Source organism: Chenopodium quinoa, unplaced genomic scaffold, assembly GCF_001683475.1.
Source record: "Chenopodium quinoa cultivar QQ74 unplaced genomic scaffold, ASM168347v1, whole genome shotgun sequence".
NCBI classification, from domain to species: Eukaryota; Viridiplantae; Streptophyta; class Magnoliopsida; order Caryophyllales; family Amaranthaceae; genus Chenopodium; species Chenopodium quinoa.
Window position 1 is genome coordinate 2,067,442 of NW_018743783.1, and position 15,064 is coordinate 2,082,505.

General features: G+C 43.6%; 1 pseudogene; it reads left to right on the forward strand.

Annotated features, from left to right (window-relative positions):
• The first annotated feature begins 146 nt into the window (after positions 1 to 146).
• The window catches only part of LOC110684900, a 35,716-nt pseudogene continuing 20,798 nt past the window's right edge, over positions 147 to 15,064 (forward strand).

Here is a 15,064-nt window from a genome sequence, read left to right on the forward strand (position 1 = left end):
AAAATCTAATTATGGTCAATCATACATGGACAAAAAACAATTACAAAGAAAGGTCTTCATTATTCTTCAGGTTTCAAACTATATTTTAAACCACGATATGAGGCACCTACCTGCTATGATAAATTTCCGGTATAGAATAATGAATGATGAATTGTGGTATAGGGCTGTCAATATACTTGTATATAGCAGACAAATTTGACTGTACTAAGCAGCCAGATAATCTGATGGTATCCTTAATTAGTTGGCCTTAATTATTTCAGTAATATTCTAATTTACATTTGACAATCTTTAAGAGAAACTCATGAACTAAGTCAAGGACATGGCAAGGTAATCACACGTTTATTTTAAAATCATATCTATGTCAACACTTCCGAAAATATAGGAATAGACTATTACACGTAGTGTTCATTACAGGCTTTCAATCGCGTAAATAATTTCTGTGCATGATTGAACAATTCTAATGCATTCCACCATGAATAACATGTAGTACAAATGTACAATATTACCTTAGTGTTAAGCTTGAATGTAAAAACAATAGTACGATTAGTACCTGCACTGCAGAGTGCAGACATCAATTGTGAAACATAACCATGCAAAGCCATTAAAATAGATTGAACTAACCTTCTAAATGATTTTCGATTCCATCTTACATAGTAAATATACTAGGAACGTTGGTTGCCTTTTCAATAATGCTAAAAAACGTTTGACTCTTCTTAGGCTAGCTAATCCCATTATTAATTAATTACGAACAGAGATGTGCAAGCACATTATTTGTGACAAGGATAGTATTCAACCATTATGGTTATCATAGTATAAGTAACCGAGAAAGTTGGAAGAGTGAGTACGCAATAGGTAGGAAAGGATGGCAGGAGGAGGAGGACTACCCTACGAGTAGACCTGTTCAATGGACATGGGCTCCATTTAAGGCCCTGTGCCGGCCCTATTTTAAACGGGCCAGGCCCGTTTACTCTTGTAAAAGGGCTGTGCTTTTAACGGGCCTTCATTATACGGGCTAGTAATGGGTTGTGGCGGGCTCTTAAAGGGTCACCATTAATGTTTCACAACCCTTTAAATGCTGGAACCCTTCCTCTCATCCTCTCTTATTATTCATCCACCACAATCAAAATATCAAGTGAAAACAATTAAAAAAAATAAAAATAGTAGAGAAAACTCTAAAAACTTACAGATCTAAGCAATTACTTTGCCAATTTTTAAAATATCTCTATTTTTTAAAAATCTCTAGATGAATAAGTTGAAGACTTAAAATTCATCTTTGAATAAGAGAATTGAGAAATACAAAAAATTACTAAGAGAGAGAAAAATAACAAGAAAAGAGTATGAAGGAGGGAGAATTTAGAACCCAAAAATCATCATCGTCATTGTCACCTCTTCAACCATGTTCCTAGCAGAGGTTTTTTTTTTTTTTTTTTTTCCTTTTTTTTTGAAAGATGTTTTCTCTCTCCTATGGTTTGGTAAGATTAATTTGTCACAATTTTACTGAAAATTTCTGACTAAGGCCCATTTAATTGACAAGAATTTTTAAAATAAAAAATTTAAAAGACCCATATAAGTGACAACATTTTTTAACAATTTAAAACCATTTAATTTTATAAAAGTTTGAAAGGGCCGGGGTGGGCTGGACCCAGGGGTCCATGGACCAAACCAGCCCGTTTCAGATTTGTCTCAACCCTAGCCAGGCCCGGCCCATTTAATTAAAGCCCAGCCCGGCAAACAGGTCTACCTACGAGTCTACACCGTCGTGAGTGATTGGCATAGTGGTGTTAGTTATTGTTGGCATTTCTTGGGTCATTAATAATATCCTTTGTTACCTTGCACAGGCAAGTCTTTTCCCTCCTGTCCCTAAACTATTTTTGTTTTTTTGAGCCGTAAAGGCAGTGATGTATAGTATAAGGGATTCGATCCCAGCTTGGTTTAGGATAACACCCCTAAGTCTTTAACCAACTAAGTTAGTTGGCATCCATGCATACATATCCCTAAACTATATATAGTTAGTCCCTCGAATTTGTATCTCTCGAAACTAAAAACAGTATGTATGTAATATGTTGCAGATGCTGAAAAGCAAGAAAAGAAAATCTCTCTATTAAGGCCTTGCAAAAGATCAAAGAAGGTGATCAGATATTATAACCTGTATCTGTCATGCCTTCTGTTACTTATTTTTCAGCTTGTGTCATAACGAAACTTCTCTTGCAGAGTTGATATTGTTCGGCTTCGTATCTCTGCTGCTTGCTGTTTTCCAAGATGACATTGCAAATAAGTGCATATCAGATAATTTGACCAAAAGTGGATCCCTTGTCGCGATGACAAGTCAACCAGTAAAGCTACCTCTCATCTTCAGATTTCCAATGGAGGACGTCGCCTCCTAGCTGAGGATACCTCCTCCTGCCCATCGGTACTCTTTCGTGTCTTATAGTTGTCTAGCTAAAAATAGATGCATGAAACATAATCAAATTAAAACTACATAGAAAAATAATAATTGTAGAAACAAGGCTTTTGATTATCAATTTTACCATCTTTTCTGCAAAATTCATTGCATGTTTTCATTTTGTTTCAACATTTATTCTATTAGTGTCTTTACCATGAACATAAGGAACTTCTCATTTCATTCTTTACTCGAGTAATCTTCATATTACCCATGTAACCCTGCGCGGTAGTAATGTTTAGCATGAAACAATATAAAGTGATTAGTTGTCTTAGAATCTTAATTATATTAACAAACTTATGACTGCAACATTAAATAATTAAGATCAAATGTCAAACTTAATAAAAAATATTTTGGTAGACGCGGTTGGATCCCCTGCAATCTAATCATCCACATTTTGTTATTATGTAGGGCAAGGTTTCTTTTGTATCTATTGGTGTACTTCATGAACTCCATATCCTTATCTTTATATTAGCAATTGTTCCTGTGGCGTGCTGTACATTGACGGTTCTCCTAGGAGAAGTGAAAGTAATTTCTATAACTTTAGATAACTTTGAGAGCTCTAACAACTCCGGCGAACTGATAGATCACTTGTGCTGAATGCTCCTCACACGGTACAGATAAGTCATTGGAAGAAGTGGGAGGGATCTATAAGGAAGCAGAATAAGAATGATGTCAATAATGGTAATCCCGAAAAAACCTATAGTATCTCTTTCTATTTTAAGAAAATCAACCTTGAGAATACACTTGAGGTTTTCGAACAATTTTATCTTTTGAACTTCTAACAGTCTATGATCATTTAATTGCATATTCATTAGATAACAACAAAGTCATCCATGTCAGAAGCCTTACATTTATTAAGGAGCGGTACAAAGGTGATGATGCTAACAAACGACATTATGTGGTAAGTATTTACAGGTTGGAGTGCTGTTAATTTAGTTATAATTTCATGAATTTGTTGTTGAAGATTTACATGTCTCATTAAATCATCCTACACTTATATGGTGCAAAGCAATAGAAATTTATGGTTTTGTATGACCAATGAAACAACCTCTTAGCATGCTACTTCGAAGCAAGTTGCCTAGCAGCTTAAGTATGGTACTCAAAGCTTAACAAAAGCGACTTGGCCTTTGTAAACATCATTAAAAAGACTAGACAATTGCTCTACCAATCATACGCAGCCGTGATATCTATGAACATTACATACCATGAACATAGGCTTAACCACATTAAAGATCCGAACTCACTTACTATAAGCTTTGGAATTATAACGAACCTGAAATATTCCAATATTCGATTTAATACATTGGAGACTGAGATAACACTAATGTCATGACTTTTGGCTCAACTTAATCTCTCATCAGTCGTCAAGTACTTGAAATATACACTAGTCATTTCTTGAAACTAGTTTTTGTTAAAATAAAGTATAACCTGCTAAGGAAGATTTAGTATACTTTTCAGATTTCATTCTTCAAGCACCTAGCTGGGATATTAACAAAAGCAGATTACGCAGCAATGAGATTGGGCTTTACATTGGTAATTTATGTCTTTGCGCGATTAGTATCATATTCTAATGATATGTTCATCACAATAACGTGATTTATTTTGCCTGCTGCAGACACATTGTAACACGGATCAAAGGTTTAACTTTTAAAAATACATGGTGTATGCTTACGAACATGATTTTCAGAAAGTTGTCTCAATTAGGTAAATCTCATTTCACATGGACTCCTATAACATCTAACGGATATTGTCCACAATTATCACTGTCTCTAACATTTGCGGAAAAATTTATTGTAGTTGGATCCTTTGGATATTTGTTGTTATTTCCTTTACACTCGATGTGGCAGGTAAACTGTGTCCAAAATAATACAAATCCAACTAATAACAAATCCACAGAGAGAGAAGACTATTTAATAAGCTCTAAGAATTTTGGAGAAACTAAATTATGTCACGAAATTAGGATAGAAAGTCTAAACTAATGAAAATATGAACAAAAATCAATAAAAGAAAACACCTAGGGTTATGGTTCACCATCTTATAGTTCTAAATCTATCAAAATTAATAACAATTCAATCAATCAGGTATCTAGACGGTCGGGTCTTAACGCTCTCAATTCAACCTATGCAGTTCGGTCGCTAACATAATCAGAATTGCCAATGGTAGGTAAGCCTCTAAAACTAAGATCTTTCGATTCAAACTCTTATTAAAAATAAATAATTAAAAATAAATCTAATAACGAAAGCATAATTAAATGAAAGAAATAAAATTATCTTTATAAATCAAAGTAACAAACTCAAGGGCAATCCATGGAGGAATCCATGGAATTGCTCAAGAGAAACTATGGCTAGAGAGATAAGTCAACGAACGTATAAAAATAATAAAAAAGCGTAAGGAGAAAATAAATTTCCTTGAATATTTATAAATCTTAAAATTCTACTCTAAAAATAAATAAAGAAAAGAAATAAGAAAATATAAATTACACAAGCTGTTAATGTTGGGTTTCGTAGAGTCCGACTCTACGCGAAAGAGAAACCCGCCCACTAATTAAGGCAATTAAGCATGTAATCACAAATTAAACAACAATTAAGATAAGAAGGAAAAGACATTCTTACCCTTGGCACGTGCTTTGCTCGAACCTGAGCTCTTACTTCAAAACTTGAATCCCGCAAATGCGTAGGTCTCCGACGGCTCGTACCCACGAACTCGACCCAAACGGTCCAAGTCCCGAAGGTTAGTCGGGACTCGACCAATAAAAACTAGAGTTTTACGAACTTAAGGTTTTCTCACTTTTCTAAGGAGATGCCTTTTTAGTTCCACTCAAGTGTTCTTCCCAAATCCCAAAACCTTGGTATTTATAGGAAAATGAACCTTGATTTCCCATTCACCATCAATGTGGGAGATTTGCAATTTTCCCATTTTATTTTAATCAAAACAAAAATAAAATTGCAATTCAATCAATAAGTTACAAGTGGCACAAGGAGGATGAGAGATTAGGTGAGGACCATTTCCAAGGGGGAGGGGGACCATAGCCTTGCTCCCCAAGGCAAAGCTCCAACCCTTGGTCCCCACAAGCAAAACCGGCCCTCCCCTCCAAGTGGCTGGCTGGCAGCCTGCCTTGGTTGCCAAGGCTGCCAGCTGGCGCCTAGCACCATGGCTGGGCAGCCTGGCCAGCCAACCAGCACACACGCACAGCCAGCCGCAAGCATACGCAGCCAGCCAGTGCATGCGAGCTGCTAGCGAGCCACGCATGTTGGGCGCTGCTGCTAGGCGAGGCATAGTATGCTGCTTGGTGCGTCAATGCTGGGCGCTACTATGCAAAGCACACGCACAGCCCAGCATGCCCAGCACGCTGCTGGCTGGTGCGAGTTGATATGTTATGCTGCTGTTGCCAGCGCCTAGAATGCTAGCAAGGCCTAGCCTTGCGATGCTTGCTGGGCTAGCTGTGCGCTAGCACCTAGTATGCTAGCAAGGCCTAGCCTTGCGATGGCTGCTAGGCTAGCTGTGCGCCAGCATCTAGCATGCTAGCAAGGCCTAGCCTTGCGATTGCTGGGCGCATGGCATGCTAGCACACACGCAAGGCTACGATGCTTGCGGTGGCTAGCTAGCATGCATGGGCCTAGCACGCCTAACATGCTAGGCTTGCGGCTAGCATTGCAATGCACATGCTAGCTCGAGATAGCCTAGCCCTCGCATGGCTGGGCCAATGCGAGGCTACGGCCTAACTCGAACTTGTAACTTGATTGATTTCACGTCTCGTTGAATTCTAAATTCGACTCGACTTGCGACGCTCGGTCTCGACGCTCTAAGCTCGATATCCGACGTCTTTGTTCGTAAAACTCTGACGACTCATCAAATCCTTCGGATTAATTCGTCGTCTCGGGTCGGTTGTTCGATTTGGTTCGACCAGAAGGGTTCAGTCAAGATTAATCTTTAATATTAATTGTACATTAATATTACTGATCGAAAGCGGCCTCCACCTAGGCATTCTGATCACTTGACCTTACTGAAGAATTAGCTTTCTGATAATTCTGAACCCTCTATAGGAATAATACACTTGTTGGAAGGACACCATTCCTTTCAATCTCCCACTTGTCCTTCCGGACAAGTGTGCAATTTGTGTATAGCCCTTTTCCTATGTAGCTTAATGTCTCTGCATTAACTATAAGGTAAGATTCTTCGTCATCCTTATTACGTCAAGAAGTGTTTCTCGATTCCGGAGTTTGACTGTCAATAAACAGATGATTTCTAAAATCCATCTGAGCACGACCATGCATTTTCACAGTCTCGCTCTTCGAGAGGCCTTGTAAACAACAAAGACATGTTCCCTATTGTTAATAGGGGGACATTCCTAGTCTTGTACTGTAAGCTTCCCTTACTAAGAGGACCTAGTCGCCTGAGTGTTGCCGTTATAATCCCCATTTATGGCAGACGTTTGACAACATCAAAACGACTAGTACTCAAACAAGAGAACTTGCAATACTCATGGTCGAGGAAAAAGGTTCCGACAGCTATAATGAGAAATATACTTATGACGATTTGATATCTCTTAAAGTATTCTCATAGGTCTATCCGGTATAGTTCCAAACTAGTACTTGTGCAAATGATTTATGACTATCATGTCTTTGTAGCACAAGAAACGGTGCTATAAATCATACTACACACTAATCTCAAGTGGTCATTAATCGTCTATCGTTTAAATGACCTCGAATAGGGATAATTTTCAATTAAAATATTCAATGTTCACTTAAAAAGTGTTTCTTTATCCAAGACATGGTCTTGATACCCTGTTTTGAATATTCTCAAAATCGAATGGACTCATTATTTAATTCTAAACCAAAATTAAATAGATATGGAGTAATCATAAATTTGCAGAAAATTTAATTGCTCCAAAATTGAATGGTTCAACATAGTGTTTTACATTAACACATTGAGTTTAATTAAAACATCTATACAGGGAAATGAAAGCTGTTTCGGGGTTTTTTGATGTGTCCTGCGGGAGAGTTACCCAATTCCAAGAATGCCCTTCGACCGCCTGTACCTGCAAAACCAAGAAGACTCCGGTTGGGTGGAGCTCCGCCTCCAACGATTAAGTCAGTGATGTACGGGAGGAAGAAAGTGCGTAAAAGAGTAATTACTTCTCGCGTAATGGGATAATTCCGCAATTAAGATTGCTCGGTTTTTGGTGTAAGTGTACTTATGATTGTATTGAATGCCAAGTGAATATTTTTTGAATACCCCATTAATAAGGATTCCCCCACTATTTATAGTGGGGAGCATTGGTTCCCCATTTAGGGTTCCTAGGATACGTGTCAACAGGGGATTGGAGCCCTGCTGACCAATGGTAAGGTGCCACGTGTCGCTCAGCCATTGGGCCACGTGGCTGGGGTAATTTTACCACAAACATTTGCCCCTCTCAGGTGCTGACGCGGCAAGGTGCCACGTGGCACCTGAGAAGAGAGCTGACGGAGGTTTTTTTTTTTTTGTTTTTTTTTTTGCGAAACCCCTTCAAATTCTAACTGAAGGAAGAGGGAAAAGCAGAAGGGGAAGGGTCGCGCCTCTTCACCTTCCGGGACAACCCCTATAAATAGGGGAGGAAGCACACGAGAGCTCATTTACAAACTTCGTGAAATTTCTTGAATTTTGAGAGCATCCGGCATTTGAGAGCATCCGGTACTTGAAATTCAGAGCACACGGAGATTTGATAGTTGTAAGAGCAGCCGGTTTCCAGATCGCCTGTGCAGTTGCAAGCAAGCAAAAGTTTTTCGAGAGGGTACCTCAGAGAACCCAGCCGGTATTCAAACCGCCTGTGTCTTCGCAAGCATCCCCAAGAAATTTCTTGAGGTTTTCAACCCTTTACTCTAGGTACCGTCTCTATTCTTTCTCGCTTTTCCATGTATTTTCGTTTGCGTCTTTTGCTTGCAGTTTTGTTTATAAGTCCCATAGGTAGATGGACCCTTTATACCCATACCCGGACCATAGTTGTGAACTCAGCCGGTCAATTAGTACGGCTGAGTCTAGAACTGGATCTGCCGCCTCTGATCTTTGGAATTTCCCCTTTTCAACGCCTGTATCGACCGACTCCGTGTCTGTGCAGGACGCCATGGCCAGAATTAGGGGAACAACTATGGACCCCAATTACAGAGGCGGGGACTCGAACGAGTTATCGCCTGAAACTCGAGGCCCAGACGGGGAGGTTAGAGAACCATCCGGCGGTACCCCCGCCACCCCAAGCGATAGCATTCTAGGCTCCTACAACGAGGAGACCTCTCCGGCTGAGGAGGCTGAGCAGCCAGAAGCTGCCAATATGCTCCCAACCCCCCATCCGACTCCGATGACGGTCGGGTTGAAAGTAGTAGCTCCAGCTACTTAATCGTATCAGAAGATAGCGAGGAGGCGGAGAGGCCTTCGTGGCAAAGCAGAAACGACCCTCTCATGATCTCCGTCTCCTTGAAGGACCGCGCCCTCATGCGGTCTTCTCTACAAGACTTTATCACCAGGCGGCCGCTGGCGAAGGATACAAGATGACCGTACCGGGGGAGTTCGGGACGGTTGTATGGGAAGATGATTAACCCAACGCTAACAGTTGGTTTGGATGCTACGAGGCGGCTTTCCTAGCCGGTGTCCGCTTCCCCCTTCACAACACAATCAGGGCCATACTTAGGGGGTATGGCCTTGGCGTTTGGCAGCTCACCCCAAATTCTTGGATGAATATTTTAGGGTACATCGCCGCCTGCGAGATGCAGGGTCTCAACCCCGGCTGGGAGGCGTTTGCCCATATGCACTACCTGAGCCGGAGCCCAGGCGGCTGGAGGGCCTGGTACACCCTGACCACTCATCCCCAATACATGATGACCTTGGACAAGCCCTCTAAATGGTCGGACTGGAAGAACCGGTTCTACCTGGTCAAGGCCCCGTCTGAGGAGGAAAACAGGGAGTACCGGACCTACAACCGAAAACCAGAGCTTATGGGGCAGAAGTGCCGGCTACCCCTAGTTCCTGATAATGATAGGAGGGCCATTCTGGACTCCGGATTTTTTGAATTGACCTCTACCTCTCTCTCAACCGGAGAGATAATAAGGGTACCCAAGAACTGGGTGCCCAAACACGAATTTTTCAAAGACGAGTGCTTCTTGTCCGCCTGTGGGCTCAGCTGAATGTTTAAGACCAAAGGTTACAAACCCTAGCCGGTTAATTTGATACCAACTGACCTTTCTCTCTTGATTGCAATGTAAAAATTCATATTTCTGACCGGATGTACTTTCGTTTTGCAGAAGAAGCTAAGAAGATGCTGCCCACCGCCAAGACACCCGCAAAAAAGGCTTCAGATATCCGAAAGGAGAATCTGGAGAAGAAACTTGCCGCTCAGGCGGCTAAGAAGGTTAGCCCGCCTGCCTTCTCTATGTGTTTGGCTTAGATGTTGTTTTAGTTGTTTTATTCATCTAACCGTTTGTGGTCCTGTTTCAGGATGGGGGTGTTATTCCCTGTCCTTGCAAAAACAGATCCGGCAAAGGTCGTTTGTTGAAGAACCGGCACTCAAGGTGCCGAGAACTGCTTCTACCGACCGGGCTACTACCGACAGTAAATCAATAGAGACCCCAGGCGGGTCTAACACTGAGAAGGCCTTAGAGGCCACTCCAATAAGGACCGCAACCGGTCCATCTGCTTCTGGAAGCCAAAAGGCTTCCCAAAAAGGTATAAACCCTTTCAACCTCACATTGCTCGACATACCCATGTGGGTAAAATCGTACTCCTCTTCGCAGCCGGGAGATTCTCCGATCAGCCGGCTGTCCGTTGGTGGAGCGTACGCAGCATTCTCATCGTCTGTTTCTGGTGCAAATAACTCACCACGCTGGCCGGACGCTGCTCAATACGCCAGGGCCATGCTGAAAGCCGTCCCCCGGGACGAGAAGGAGGCGATTCCTGGAATCAATACCTTCAATGTCGACCGGGTTATGGTCGACCTGGCCGATGTAAGTCACTGAGTACCCACCCAGCATTTTATTTGTAGTAAACCCATCCGGTCTTTCAACTAATACCGGTTGCATTTTTGTTGCAGGCACTGCTCCGCGTGGAGGGGCTTAAGAAGGCCTACATCCGCAAACAGGAAGAGGTAAGAAGAGCCAAACGTTCTGCGGATGACGCACATAGCGTTGCTTACTATTCCATGATTGTGCATGACTTAGAAACTAAAGCTATAATCATGCAACAGGCGGATCAGGTCAAGTCCCTCCAACGGGCCCTCTCGGAGCAAAAGCTCAAAATGGACAACCTCCAAGCGGCCCTGGATAACGCTGAAGAGGAGCTGAAAAAGCATGAAGAGCCCCTCAAGCGGCTCGACCAGGCGGAGAAGAGCAGCAAACAGCTGCAATTAGAGAATGACCGCCTGGTCAAGGAGGCTGCCGAAGCTCAGCGCAATTTCCAGTCCACCCTAGAGGCTGATCAGAGCCGGCTCATAGAGGAGAATGAGCAGGACTGCCAAAACAGAATGAAGAGGGCGTTCTCCATCATCCACTCGGGTGCAGACTACAACGTCTGGGAGCTCGCCTACAAATATGCAGACCTGGCCATTCTGGCTGAAGAGGAGGGCCAGCCGGGGCCTGAACCGTATGAGCAATGGGTGGAAGCCGAGTTCCAGCGAATGCAAGCGGAAGCGGCTGCTTTGGAGATGACAGTCGAGGATGAGGTTGCTCCTGGCTCCGTCCCCAACACCAACCCAGCTCATCCGGAAGGGAGCCAAGCTCAGGGCGACCGGGTTACAGTGGAAGTAGAGTAGCAACGACCTCCTGGCCTGCGCGCCGTGCATTATCTTGTAATAGCGCCGGAAGGGTCGGATTACTCTGCTATTGTTTTTTTATTTTGAGCACTGATATTTTCACCGGCTGTGCCGGTTTATCTTGTAAACAATTTAACATTTTCACCGGCTATGCCGGTTATTTCTGCTATATTTCTACCGGTTGGTCCGGTTTTGAATGAATTTGCTTCTTTTCCTTTTTGCTGTTTTGAATGTCTTGAATGTCGCATCTTTCTTGCTTTGATAATTTTGCAAGGATAGCCATGAAAACCCAGCCGGCATCACCGCCGTCTGAGTCTTCGCAAACTAGGCAAAGAAATTTGTGAAGCTAGGCAAAGGAATTTGCGAGGGTAGACAAGAGAACCCAGGCGGTACCATTACCGTCTGAGTCTTCGCAAGCAACTCTATTTTTTGCCTTGTGTAAACCATGAATGTTTTCCCGTATGCTTTTTGAATGAATGTGTTTCCGCATGACTTGTTGGGGTTAAGGTAGGTAATTGCCCCTGGATAGGAGGCTGGCATAGATGGAATGGTGCCAGGCGGCTATCCATATGCTATAGCGCAAATGCTAACAACTTTAGCTAAGTGCTAAGTGTCAACCGTTTTTACCGATTTGTCGGCTGGGATTTTGGGAGAGACTTTTTCGAAGGATTTAGGGTGTCAATTCGCCGGTTTGGCTTTTGCAAGAACACCCTTCATAAATTATTGGCCTATCCCAAATTTTTGAGGCATGCCTTCTCTTAGTCGATTAGGCGGTATGTTGAGTACCGGCTGTCTGTTTTGAGATCAGCCTTGAATGGTACTTGATCCAAAGAGGGGGCCGGTTGCATGTTTGGGAATGCTAACCCACAATTCTTTGGTGCCATGGATCATTTAGGCGGGTAGGACCGCCTGAATTTTGATCACTAGCTAGAACAATTTTCCACCCAAATGGGATATGTTCTCTTCGATGAATTCACCCGAATGGGCGTCACCGGCTGATTTATTAAATTTCCGGCCTGCTTGTGTTGGGCACAAGACAGGGCGCATGGGAAATAGGTAAAGGGGGCCGCTTGTGTTAAGCACAAGACATGGCGCATGTAAGCACTATATGTAGTAAATCTTTCTCATTAACTATACAGAAATATACAAAAACTACAATTTCTAGAAGTAGTACTTTTTGAGATTATCTACATTCCAAGTCCTAGGCAGCTTTCTACCGTCCGGAGTTTCCAGGCGGTATGTGCCGTCTCGTACTTCTTCAAAGATCCGGTAGGGTCCCTCCCAATTTGGAGTTAGTTTGCCTTGCTCATTGGTCCTACCTGTTGCTTCCATCTTGCGAAGCACAAAATCTCCTACTTTCAAGGGCCGCTTGTGAACCCGCTTGTTGTAGGCTCTTGTCATTCTCAGGCGGTAAGTCTCATGACGCAAGGCTGCGTTGCCCCTTCGCTCTGGGAGAGCATCTAGTGCAAGCCGCATGGCTTCCCAGTTGGCCGCCTCATCATATAGCATGATGCGAAGCGTTGGCTCATAATGTTCAATGGGGAGCACCGCCTCAGTGCCGTATGTCATAAGAAAGGGGGTTTCACCGGTTGCCCCTTTTTCAGTGGTCCTGATGGCCCAAAGGACATGAGGTAGCTCTTCTGCCCATAGTCCACCGGCTCTTTCCACCTTCTTTTTTATACCGTCTGAGATCAATTTATTGAAGGCCTCAACTTGACCGTTTGCCTGAGGACGGCCAACGGATGCAAAACAATGGGAGATTCCTTGGTCTCCCAACCAGCTCTTGAGGACAGGCGTTTCGAATTGAGGTCCATTATCAAAGACTATAGACATTGGAACCCCAAACCGGGTGATGACATTTCTCCAAATGAAGGAGATCACGTCTTTTGTTTTTATGCCTTTGACCGCCTCTGCTTCAACCCATTTGGTGAAGTAATCTACTGCCACCAAAATATATCGACGACCGCCTAAGGCAGGCGTATACGGACCCAAGATGTCCATGCCCCATTTTGCGAACGGAACCGGACTATGGATGGCTGTCAAGTCAGTTGCCGGTCGATGTATCAGCCGGACGAACTTTTGGCATTTATCACACCGTTTCACCAAGTCCATGGCGTCTGCCTCAAGAGTTGGCCAAAAGTAACCCTGTCGTCTGGTTCTTCTTGCCAAGGACCTGCCGCCTATGTGTGAAGCACAAAAACCCACGTGCAGATCCTCTAGAACCTCTCTTCCCCTTTCAGGGGTTACACACTTTAGATATGGCTGTAGATAACCCTTTCGGAGAAGTTCTCCATGGTGCATGACGAAGCTCAGAGCACGCTTCTTGAGTGCCATTGCTTCAGAAGGCTCATCCAGTAAAGAACCGTCTGCCAAGTAATCCCGGATAGGGTCCATCCAGGTGGCACTTCCGTCCAGGATACCTATGGGGTCATGATCAAGACTTCGTTTCTCAATGACTTCCCAAAAATCCATCCTAGGTGCATCACAGGAGGCGGATGACGCCAATTTGGAAAGAGCATCCGCTTGATTATTCTCTGACCGAGGCACCTGACTCAGATGAAATTCATCAAGTGACACGGCTTCTTCTCTGACCGCTTGCAGATATTTGATCATAGCCAGATGGGTGGCCTCGTAGTCACCATTGTACTGGCTAACAATCAATTGAGAGTCTGAGCAGGCGGCGATCTTTGTTGCCCCTGCTGCCTTACACATGCGAATACCGGCTAACAGGGCTTTACATTATTAGAGGCTTGGAACCGGAACCGTAGTGCATACTCAAACTTATCCCCTTCTGGAGAATGACATATAACGCCTGCACCACAGCCGTTCACTGTAGAGCTACCGTCTATGAATAACTTCCAAACCTGATCAGGATTTTCCGGTTGCACTGGCCTAGTCATCTCGACAATGAAGTCGGCAAACACCTGACCTTTCACTGCCCGCCTGGGTTCAAAAGTTATCTCAAGGCTCTATATTTCAACAGCCCACTTGATCATTCTGCCGGATGACTCGATGGTGGTCAATGGGCGCTTGAGCGGCTGGTCTGTATATACAATCACTGGGTGAGCCAAAAAGTAAGGTTTCAACCGTTTGACTGCAACGAACAGGGCCAACCCAAATTTTTCGATCATGGGGTACCGAAGCTCAGCATTCTTGAGAACATGGCTGATGAAATACACCGGGAGCTGATTACCGTCTCTTTCAACGAGGAGAACGACACTAAGGGCATGATCAGAGACGGCTAGATACATATAGAGGACCTCCCGGGGCAGGGGGCTCACTAGCCTTGGCAACGAATGCAAATGTTGCTTTAGCTTCTGGAATGCCATTTCCGCCTCTTCACCCCACTCAAATCTGGACCTCATCCGGATGGCCTGGAAGAAATAGAGGCACTTGTCACCTGACCGGCTGAGAAACTTCTCAATGCCGCCAGGCAACCGGTCAATTTCTGGGCTTCCTTTACAGTGCGGGGAGAACGCATGTTAATGACCGCCTGTACTTTTTCCGGATTATCCTCTATGCCCCTTTGATCGATCAAAAATCCGAGAAACTTCCCAGACTCAACACCAAACACACATTTCTTTGGGTTAAGCATGACCCGGTGGCCCCTGAGTGTGGTGAATGTTTCTCGGAGGTCCAGTAGGTGATCCGCCTGTAGCTTGGATTTGACTATCATGTCATCAATGTACGCCTCTACATTCTTGCCAATCTGATTAATGAAGACGGTGTTTATCATGCGCTGGAATGTAGCCGGTGCATTTTTTGACCCAAACGGCATCACCTTGTAACAAAATAACCCCTGATCAGTGACGAAGGCCGTCTTCTCTTGATCTTTTTTCCAAAGGGGT